Consider the following 12,047-nt stretch of genomic DNA (forward strand, 5'->3'; position numbering starts at 1 on the left):
ACATTTGACTTTAGAGAAGAATTATTTTGTACTGCTAATAGCTATTTATATTTTACAGAGTTGTAAATTCTGTAGAATTCTGCCATAGAATCACATAAACAGAAAGGTGTGCTGTAGACAATATATATAGTTTTCCATTGAAGCACAAAATTTTCCCCACATAAATTAATTAGATAATCATGTAAATTACTTAACTGGTGCCTAGCACGCAGCGAATTTCCAATAAATGATTCCTTTTTAAAAATGGTAACAATGAAAGAGACCGTTTTTTAGATACTCAATAAATTGAATCAGAACTGCAACTCTAACAATGCCTTAGTCTGTTTCTGAGGTTTGTTACCTGTTGTCTCATGTAATTCAGGGTCCTCCTCCTCTTTTTAAATATATACTCTACTATGTTTCTTTAACATGTGCCAAGGAGAGTCTGCAAATTGCCGAACAAGCTTAAACATTTCTCTCTGCGTTAAATACAATACTATCCTAGTGGAAATTCTTACAATAACCCAGAATGACAATAGCAAAACCAAGTTCGAGGCAAACCTAACAATGGATGTTTATTCATATGTTTGTGGAAGGAAGACTCCTCTGCTGTCACTTTTGTTTAAGCAACAGTTCAAAGTGTTGAAAAGGGTAGTCTGTTTTATAGAGTAAAAGGAGAAAATACTGAGGCTGTATCTAATTGGCAAGTGTTCCATTAAGATGGCATTTTGGGAAGTGCGGGAGACCTTCTAATTGATACATTTGACAGTTCTTGGTTGGCTAAAGGGGACAAGTAAGAAATTTGGGGTTCAAAAGAGTAAGGATTGTTTAGTGTGAGAGCAGAGGGTTTTCTGTGGCTATTTCCTAGAACAAGAAGGTGTCAATGGGGTTCTTTGTTCCTGTCATAACGGTCCTTCTAGACTGGGAGGAGACGACCACTATGGCTGATGGTTTTTTAATATAAACCAGTTAATACAAGTGAGAGTTCAAGAAGTAATACGGTTTAGATGTGCATGAAATGATTTTGTTGAATTTAGTTAAAAGAGCCCCATGAATCCAAGATAGACATTTGAAATTTCAGGCCAAAGCAGTTGTGATGGGGGAAATAAAAATCATATGGTTAAAGAATCTGACCATAATTATGTGATACATAATGACATGAAATTTACTATCAGTTTTCCCCTGGAAGTCACCATAGCCCAATGTCCAAGCCACTCTTTTTTCTTTTGTCTTAAGACAGATTCAATGCAAAAAAATGTTTTGATATTAATTATTAAAACAAAACAATAATTGATGGTCCTCTCCCACACCTGAGTGATGAAAGAGCAATGAATTCAGCTTAGCTGGTCTTAAAATCTGACCTCCCCAATATGTAAGTCTTTCCCCTATGATCTGAAAAATGAGGCTAATAAAAACTTGCCAGACAGAGAGTTAGTTATAGGTAGTAAGTGCTTAGAAAGGTGTTTGTACTAATTGAATAAGATTATATGTATATATATATATATGCATATATATATGAGTGTATACATATATAGTAGCTAACAACAAAGCCCCAGGCCCATGGTAACTTCTCAAATGTTAAATTCCTTTCCACCTTCTCGAAGCATGCAAGAATAAGAAATTTTTAGTGAAATCTATTATATTGAGGCTCTAATCAACCAACTTTTATTAAGCCTTTGTTACTCACCTGGGCTTCTACTAGGTGTTCATTGGAGATACAAAAGCACATTAACATGCAATATTGTTTTTAAAAGAGAAATTTTTTCTTCCTAAACCTTTCTATTAAACAAATAATAAAATGTTCAAATTTTTTAGTGTGAGTTATGGGCGCTATAATCTAATTGATCCACCAGCATTTTATATTCCTAAGTATATCCTTTTATTCTTTTTTATATAGGAGTTACTGGAAAAGCAGAGATAAACTATGTAGATTAACAATATGGAAACATCCTGAAACCACTTTGGAGTCTCAGTAAATTGACTGGATTCAAGTTTCACAAACAGGGAAACTGGCCCATGGACAATTTGCTACAGGTAAGTGAGAGGTGTAATTTACTTTGTTAGGATCTTTCGAAGATGTACTGACTGTGGGGTTCTTAATTACATTTCAGATGATTGTAATGTTCGTTCGGTACAGCTGACAGCTTCTCTTCTCTCCCAAACGTACACATGTGGATGCCAACATATGGCTAAAAGTCTGGCCATTTCATCTTGTTCATTTGGGCTTCAGTCAATTACAAAAGGAGGAAGCAGGGGGGAAAAGTACCCACCTCATAAAACTTTTACTAGTGGTGATTTATGCGGAGGGGTGCGAGTCAAACTTTTCCTGGGACAGATGTTTCTTTGCACTGCCCGGGGAGTTGAAAGAGCAGCAGATTGGTCTGTCCAGGATTCAGAAGGAAACAAGCAGGCAAATGGTGATGCCCCCCTCCTTCTTTGAAACTGGGGCAGCAGTTCGGTCACTGATATGGAACAAAGTGTTTAGGAAAGGTAACTGGCTTTGTATTCTCCCTTTGAAAACCTGGTGAGATTGGAAAGCTTGATGTGGTGACAGCATGAAAATATTTTCTCTTGGGCTGTTGCTGAACTTGTCTGAATGAACCGGTGGGGAGGAATGAAAGTCTAAGTGACTCATACAGTTGGCAGTTTGTGGGCTGAGGGCACAGGCTGTGGCATGGTCTGTAGCTAAATGTTGTATCATCAACAGTCAAGGCCGCTTGAACCTGGACAGCTCTGCGAAATGGAAGTACTCTGTTCATTCATCTGTGGCGATTCACTGTGTCGAGGAGAAAAAAAGTAAGATCAAGTCATAGTGCTATTAAGCTCCATCTATGGCAAGGGAGACATTTCTGCTTGTCATTTTAATTGGCAAATACTTACTTGGATCATTCCTGCTGTTTTGCGGGTGAAGTAGAAATATTATTAGAACCTGGCACCCGGGCAAGAGGAATTGCTCTTACATTTTCCTGTTAATATTTAGCTCTCTCCGGGTTGCTTGTATAACAGCTGCTTGTCCTGAATTCATAACTGAAGAGCTTCCCTGAAGACAACTATTCTTTCCTGCATCAAGTGCATCACATTGCATAGATTAAGCTAAATAGAAGACATGATATCTGTCTTCTGGGAAACCACTTTGTTTGGAAAGTCGCATAAGAACATAGATATGGAGGTGTGTTCTAGCATGTAAAGTGCTCTCTAAAGGTGAGGAGGTGATGGTAAGATAAAGATATGGTAGCAGCCCCTCAAGGGGAACATGAATCAACAAAGAGAGAAAAAGACCTGAAGCTCTTGTTTTCTGGTTCATTTGGTTTTTTGTTTTTTTAAGTATATGTGATGGTCCCCTTTCTCTGCCTTATATCTTAGTCCTTCTATCTATACAGAAGGGAGGACGTTGTTTTCTTTTACGCCTACTCTTGTGTTTATAGGGAAGAAAGACTCACATGAGTGACTCAGGTGAAAAGAGAATTATTCTGTTAACATGTGTGGGCTGGAACTGAAAAAGAATTTGAACAAGAAAAAGAAAAGACAGTTCTAGAACCTTCTTAAATGTCTGTACCATTCTCATAAGCAACAGGGAACTTATCCTTTTTGCAATTCAACTTCTCTCTGAACATATATTCCATTCATTCCTCTCTCTCTCTCCCCTCCCCTCCCACTCTTCCTCTCTGTCGGCTTCTGATTGCTTTTCTTACGCCTCTTTTATTTGCTTCTCTCATAATTTTGCCTTGCACATAGCTTCTCATGGCCTCTTTGGCCACCTCCCATGTATTCAGCTTCAAATCTTGCTGCTAACGGCCTGCCTCTGTTGGGTTACACTCAGGAGACAGAAACCACACTGGTTATGTTAAGAGATAAAATGTAATTTAAGAATTATTTACCAGATATCGGATAATTAAAAACGCAAAAAAGGGGCACTGATAAGGCATAGAGATAGAAGTTGCAGGAAGTGGCTACTTTGGCTGCAGGGACAACAGCAAGAGTTTGAGATGATTAGAATTTAGAATATTGGAGGAGGGCCTTTACAGAACCGGAATTTAGGAGTCTTGGGTAGGGGTGTTGCCTGAAACATACAGGAACTTTAGAAGCTTGGGTGGGGAGGACTCCACCTTGCTGGGATTAATGTCTCTAAGAAGAATTATGCTAGCTAGCTGGTGTCGTGCCCCAGGAGCTTAGATTGGCGACCACAAAGATCTAGGACTCAGAATTTGTGAGGAATATTGTTGAGCCAATGTAACAGCCCGACGAATTAGGCAGAGCTGGGACCACATCTCTGAGGAAGGGATACCAGGCAGCTAGTGCTGTAACATCACTTGGAGAGGGGGGCGATTAGGCTGCTTCTAGGTGTGTAGGAAAAAATGCAAAATGGAACCAACTGTTGTGTGGGGTATAGGTCAGGAACAGTTCTCCCTCCAACTTTCTAGTCTCCCTCTAGCTCTTTCTATTGGCATAAGTAGGGAATCAGGTGACAAAGGAGACCTGTGCTTTGCAGAGGCCCAGGCTCAGCATTTCAAAGCAAGATAGAGGAGGATGGATTTGAACTGAGAGATAGCAATTTAACAGTGAGCACATAGCTTATCCCTTGTTTATGTGTAAAGGTGTGTGTGTGTGTGTTTAAATTTTCGAAAGTGAGACTCTGATTGGCTTGATTCATCTCTTCACTGAGGTCACAGCTTTTGACTTACCTAAGATTTGCCTGACTTTTAGTTCAGTGCTGCTCCTGGCTTAACTGAGTGGCATCAGATGGTGGATTATAATAGAATGCAATGGAAAACATTCCTCTTAGGGCCATAATCTCTTTTTCTGAAAATCAACTAAGGACATTCATGTGATTGCTATGTAGTACAGATGTAAAATATGTAAATGTGATATTGTTAATGGTTGACTTTTTAATTAAGCTTTTTAATTGTGAAACAATTGTACATTAACATGTAGTTTTAAGAAATAACATGGAGAGACCCCATGTCCTCTTCTCCCATCCCCCTGATGATAATATCTTACAAAACTATAGAACAGTTAAATAAGACAACCATGACATTGACATTTGTACAAGGAACAGAGATTTTCTGTCACCACAAGGGCCCCTCCTGTTGCCTTTTTATAGCCACACCCACTTCATTCCCATCCCCAACTCTTCCTTAAGCACAGACATTTCCATAATTTTGTCATTACAAAAATGTTATGTAAATGGAATCACACAGTATGTAACGTTATGGGACTGGCTTTTTTTCACTCAATACAATTCTCAGAAGATTCATCCAAGTTATTGGGTGCATCAGCAGTCCCTTTATTTTTCCAGCTAGTAGTATTTTATGGTAAAGATATACAACAGTTTATCTCACCATTCACCTTTTGAAGGATGTCTTGATTGTTTCACTTTGAGGCTATTACAAAGTTGCTAGAAGCAATAATGTACAGAGTTTTGTGTAAACATAGATTTCATTTCATTGCTCCAAAGTGCAGTTGCTAGATTATATGGTGGTTGTATATATAGTGGGTTTTTTCCAGCTTTATTGAGAGTTAATTGACACATAACATTGTGAAAGTTTAAGGTGTACAGTGTGATGATTTGATACATATACAGGCTGTGAAATGTTTACCATAATAAGGTTAGTTAACACATGCTTCATCTCAAATAATTACCATTTTGTTACTGTTGTGGTGGTGAAAACACTTAAGAGCTACTGTCCTAGCAACATTTAACTATGTAATACAGTGTTGTTAACTGTAGTCACCATGCTGTACCTTAGATTCCCAGAACTTAGTCATCTCGTAACAGAAAGTTTGTACCTTTTGACCAATGTCTATTACTCCCACCTCCCACCCCTGGTAACAATGAATCTACTATCGGTGTCTATGAGTTCGATGCTTTTAGATTCCACATATAAGTGAGATCATACAGTATTTGCCTTTCCCTGTCTGACTTATTTCACTTAGCATAATGCCCTCAAGGTCCACCCATGTTGTTATAAATGGCAGGCTTTCCTTCTTTTTATGACTGAATAAATTTCATATATCTATATATGTTACATATAACATTTTCATTATCCATTCATTTATTGGTTGACACTTAGGTTGTTTCCATATCTTGGTTACTGTGAATAATGCTGCAGTGAACATGGAAGGGCAGATACCTGTTGAAGATAACGATTTCATTTCCTTTGTATATACACCTAGAAGTGGGATAGGTGGATCATATGGCAGTACTATTTTTCATTTTTTGAGGAACCTCCATACTGTCTTCATAGTAGCTGCACCAATCTACATCCCCACCAACAGTGTACCAGGATTCCCTTTTCTCCACACCGTCACCAGCATTTGTCTTGCTGGTAATAGTCGGTCCGCCAGGTATACGGTACCATCCATTGTGGTGTTTATTTGCAGAGAAAAAGTTTTGAATTTCAATAAAGTCCAGTTTATCAGATTTTCCCTTTGTGGATCATGCTTTAGTGTCCAGTCTCCAAACTCTTTTCCTAGCCCTAGACCTCAAAGGTTTTCTTCTATGTGTTTTTTCTAAAAGTTTTGTAGTCTTTATTATGTTTAAGTGCATGACTCATAACCCATCTTGAGTTAATTTTTGTGTGAGATGTGAAGCCTAAGTCACATTAAAGACACGCTTATGCGCATCCACTTGCTCTTCTTGGCATTGGCATCTCTTGAGGTTTTCATCCATTTGAAACCTTCCTGGTTGTTGGTGTAATGAATTATTTGCAACTGATACTTGGATCTTTTGGGTATTATATTATGAGACTCTATATCTTATTTAAACCTTCACTTTTAGCTGCCTTCTTCCGATATTGCTTCAGCAGGGGAAGGGGGGGTAAATTACATCAGGTGGGAGTGGAAATTCATGTTCCGTACTTGGCCTCTGTTGACACATGAGTGGGTGGGGCCTCCTCATTACTTCTGAGCATGGGCAGGAGTTCCACCTTCCACTAGACATCCACCGATATGTCCCTGGCTGGGAGGAATAGGAGGGTGGTGTAACTGCTACCCATTTGGCCACCACTGACACTATGGGCAGAAGAGTGGCCTCGTTCCTGCTGGGAAGTAGTGAAAGGCCTGACTCTCCATGAGACAAAATCAGATACATTTCCAATATGTCAGGGAAGGTCCCCTGTTACTGCTGACTGGAGGTAGAAATCCAGGCTCCCCATGTCACCTCCACTAGCAAAGCAAGGGGTGGAAGGTGGCCTTGTGGCTGCCTGGCAGACATAAAAGTTCTAGTTTCCTACTTGGCCTTGTCTGATACCACCTTGGTGGGGAGTTCAGGGGACCTCGTTACAACTTGTTGAAGGTGAAAGTCTAGGGCTTTCCCGGCTTGGGTAGGGATAAAGCAATATGTTTTTGGAGGTGTTCAGCTGGACAACAGAGGAATTGTCTTAGAGTTTTTCCTGTTGGCGAAACTGCATTTTCCTTGTCCTTAGGATAGAGAGAAGAGACTTTTGTTGTTTCTTTCTTTTCTTGTCTATACCTGTCAGCGTTTCTGGGTTTCTGGTCTCTTCTACTTCAAGTCTGGGGTAGATGAGGCAAAAGGAAAACCCAGGAATTCACCATCATGTCATTACTTGGATCTAAGCTTCCTTGACAGCCTGTCTCCTACTCTGCACCTTTCAACTTCTTCTTATATATTTCTTTTAACATATTATGTCCAGGGGTTATAACTGTACTTAGTGGGGTGAAAAGGAAAATGTTAAGTCTACTCTATCCTCCTGGAAGTAGGATCCTTTGGAGGCATTTTTGAAGATATTTCGATGGGTCCGCTTTTATGGTTAAATTTTAAAAATAATAATTCAGGTAGAAACATACAGCTCTTAAACAAAACAAAACAAAGCAAACAGACAAACAAAAGCACTCAACTTTTCACTCAGTCTGTTCCCCTGTATTTGGGTAGGAACACATGAAAACCCATCTCAAAGAGATGATTACTTTACACAGTAGAAACTTTCAGATAATTATTGAACGAAGGAATAATCGCTAAATGAATTAATTTTGGCAAATTGTCTCCTACATGTGAAACACTATTCAAGGCACCAAGGAGGGCATATCACATATATATTTATGATATAGACCTAACTATCAAGTTATCTACAAACCATTAACAGTGCTAAAATGGAAAGTCTACCGTAACTGTAATATATAAGGTAGAAATGTATCTTTCATCTCTTTGGAGCAAAGCAGTGTCTTGTTCATCTTTGTTGCTAGTGCCTATTGGAGCACATTACTCATCATACATGACTTTGCTGTAGGAGTTTAGCAGACGGAGAGCGAGCACTTCAAACTGCTGGGAAATAATCTGTCCTGTATCTTCCGAAAGCTCAGCAGAAGGGGAGTTCCATCACATCACTAAGTAATGTATTCTCACACTGCACATTCCTTTACCAAGTTAGAGAATTCTTTATGTGAACCCTATCCCCGCAAATGAACTGAGGTGCTTATTCTTCTAACTTGGGTAGGAGAAGAGCAGAGATAAGCATCATTCTTCACACATATACTTTTAAATATTTAAGGTCAAGTGCCCCCTCTATCTCATCATACACGCTGTAACTCTAAATACCAACCACCAGAGCTTCATGTTTATATACATATATATGATGGCAGTCTGTGAGTCAAGTGTCAATCCCACTCATCCCAACACACACAAGAAAAAAACAAATAACTAAAATGAATAAACAAAAATAGCAACATATGGTAACAAGATGATTTAACATCACTGTCCTTTGAGACAGGTATGAAATCTATCCTTAAACATAGCCCACGGAGAGGCTCTGAATTTCATCAGTTTATTGTAAAGTCTAACAGGCTGGGCATCACATAAACAATGGCTTTTCAGTTACCTAAGGACAGAACTTTATGCACACGTATAAAAGTCCCTTGGCAGAAAGTCAGAATCACAGCTAACAAACTCTCTAGCATTTCGGTCCTGGACCAGGGGATGCCAGAGGCTTAGGGAAACCAACAAGAGCCCTGATGCTAGGAATCTTGATGGGACAGAAACAGTCATGTTTAATGCACAGCAAGGGGCTTCCTGCGAAAGCAGAAGAGTTCTGCTCATCGTAGACAGGTGAAAAGAGATCTTTCTGACTTACGTCATAGACACTCAGAGGACATGAACTTTGACTTGTGTATTTGCTAAAGCAGTGGTAGACTTAGGGGGGCTTTTTAAATATTGAGTATTTACAGGATCAAGTTTTTAAAAAAGCATCCTGGTTTTTGTTTGGTTGGCTTTATCATAAAAGTCGTGCTCTTCGGATGAAGAGCTCTCCGTGAGTGCCTAGATCTGTAAAATAAAAGGAAAGCAAAGTTTGAAGTGGGGTGAGTTCTACTGTATGTGATTTTTGGTGTAGAATAGGGATAACACGCTGAACAAGAAAGATGATGTTTTCACATGGTACACCTTGTTTCATGGAAGTTCATTTTAATAGGTTCTTGAGACAGAAAATAACACTTAGAACTCACACCTTTAAAACTTCCAAGAATTTAGAACATTACAGCAGCATTCTATCTGTCATGTAAACTTCATAGTTGCCACAGAATGAAATGATCAGGGTGCCATACAGTATTCAACATAGAAAATAGCCTATATTAGCGGAAAATTGCACTACGCTGTGGGTTATAAGGTTTACAAAGGCTATTAGATTTAAAAAATTGCCCATGTATTAAGTTATTATTTCTTTTAAAATACATTTTGAAATATCTTTAAAAAATATATTGGCATTATCATAAGCAAAACATGTTTTTATTATTAGAAACTTAGAAACAAAATAACAAGATAACCACTACTTTGTTAAGGAAAAGAGATTAAAGGCATCAAAAAAGATGTTTGAGAGTGAGTGGCAGTTACTTCTTATTGCCCTCATCCTGAATGTGATTCTGCAGTTTTTCTGAATCTATAATGCAGATTTAGCCAATATTTCTGAGCTAGTTGAGGGCTGAGAGGTGGAGCTAAGAAACACAGAGAACATCATCAGAGCGATTGCACTCTTGCCATATTCCAGCTTATCAAACATAATTTAAAAGTTTCCAGGTATATTTGAAGCACTTTTTGAAAGAAAATTCAGCCCATGTCTGTTAAGTCTCTATCCTGCCTGTCCAGATAAGTAAAACGATCATATCATTGGCAGTACCTCAATGTTCTCAGCTTTTTTTTAAGTGACAAATGTGCTAAATATCATGGGAATTCCTTATGCTTGATTTGTCACATTTTACATCTTAAAGATGTAATATGGAGCTTAAAGCTCCGTATTCATGGTGCAAATACAATGAAATATCTCTGCAGTAAAGCAAAATGTTTCACAGTGCACGTTTACTGTTCGCAAAACCGAACCATAAACCAGAAATTTCAAAGTCAGTGAAACAATTTGGGACAAGCATTCTATTCAGCTGAATGATGTGCTTCTATTTTAGAGAGCAACTCCTAAATTGAGTGTCTTGCACAGAGACGGCACAGTGGTAACAAATTATTGAATGAATGATTGTTTTTTGCATACACCTGAAAATAACAAGGTAGAACCAAAGGTGTGCCGTAAAGCCAGCTCTCTGAGGTTAAAAAAAAAAAGAAAAGAAAGAGAAAAAAGCTCTGATTTGTAGTCTTCTCTTCTTTCTGGGGTTTAAATACTCCCCCCTATGACCCATTTTAATTACCAATGTGGTGTCACTGAACACAGAGGTGGGAAAAGATGTTCAGAATGTAGTCTTGCAGGCTGGTACCAGCTGGCTCCAGTCCCCTACTGGTTAAGGCCCCTTGACTTGCATTCATGTGATTTGGCAAAAGAAAATCATGCCACCGATTTCCTGTTGGTTAATTAGCTGACTTGATTTTGATGTGGGCCTTTCACCAGTAATGGTAATAAAGTGTTACTTTTTTCCAGGTAGGCTACCTGCAGGAAGAAAAGTTGTAAGAATACCTCCCCAGGAGTTCCCATGCTTTTGATAGCAAATAAAAAGCAAGGAAGGCCTTGAGGATTTTCCTGAAGTCGAAAAAGAAATCTCTTTAACTAGGGCCACCTACTTTGGGGTCTGGGCACTGTTAAGCATGCCTTGAAGAATCCTTATTCTTAGCTCCTCTAAGCTCAAAAACTGAATAGGAAAGCCTGAGGCAAAGCATGCTTTAGCAACATGGTATATTAACTCTTAGAATTTATAAAATCCTTCCAATCCCCCATGATGCTGAACTACTTTTGAAGTCAAGAAATTTAGTGCAATACAGAGTGAAGTAAGTCAGAAAGAGAAAAACAAATATCGTATGCTAACACATATATATGGAACCTAAAAAAAAAAAAAAAGTTTCTGAAGAACCTAGGGGCAGGACAAGAATAAAGACGCAGACGTAGAGAATGGACCTGAGGACGCAGGGAGGGGGAAGGGTAAGCTGGGATGAAGTGAGAGAGTAGCATTGACATATATACACTACCAAATGTAAAATAGATAGCTAGTGGGAAGCAGCCACATAGCACAGGGAGATCAGCTCGGTGCTTTGTGACCACCTAGAGGGGTGGGATAGGGAGGGTGGGAAGGAGGGAGACGCAAGAGGGAAGAGATATGGGAACATATGTATATGTATAACTGATTCACTTTGTTATAAAGCAGAAACTAACACACCATTGTAAAGCAATTATACTCCAATAAAGATGTGAAAAAAAATAGGTATTTCAGGAAAGAAAAAAGAAATTTAGTGCCTACAAGAATAAAGAAATCTTGAGGATGGTTTATGATTAAAACGTCATTCATTACAGAACTTTATGGATCAGACTCTGAGCTGGACATTCTCACTTATTTTATATTTTTTATTTAATTCATGTGTCTTTACTCTTTATGATAAAAGTAGAAATTCTTTCATTTAATGAAGATAGAAGAGGGCATCCCCAAAGTTATTAAAAATAATATTTTAATAGCAATAGCAATCACCATCTGTTAAATGTCAACTATGTCCTAGACAGTTCACATTTACCATATTAGTTAATACCCAACATTATTTCTATTTTATAGTTGGGGTAAATGAGACTGAGAGTGTTATTCATGAGGTCATGAACTAATAAATTAAAGAGGAGAAGCTGGATCACAAGTCAGTG

General features: G+C 38.5%; 1 protein-coding gene across 16 annotated transcripts in view; it reads left to right on the top strand.

Moving 5' to 3' along the window:
* LRRC4C (leucine rich repeat containing 4C) overlaps window positions 1–12,047 on the top strand; it is a 1,216,832-nt gene that overhangs the window by 725,197 nt on the left and 479,588 nt on the right. For all 16 annotated transcript variants that reach the window (XR_009564875.1, XM_060303337.1, XM_060303327.1 and 13 more), the window contains one exon: window positions 1,877–2,013. The gene's annotated coding sequence lies outside the window, so the exon portion shown is untranslated. The remainder of the gene's footprint in view (window positions 1–1,876; window positions 2,014–12,047) is intronic.

The sequence above is a fragment of the Globicephala melas genome, chromosome 8 (assembly GCF_963455315.2).
Source record: "Globicephala melas chromosome 8, mGloMel1.2, whole genome shotgun sequence".
Classification (NCBI taxonomy): domain Eukaryota; kingdom Metazoa; phylum Chordata; class Mammalia; order Artiodactyla; family Delphinidae; genus Globicephala; species Globicephala melas.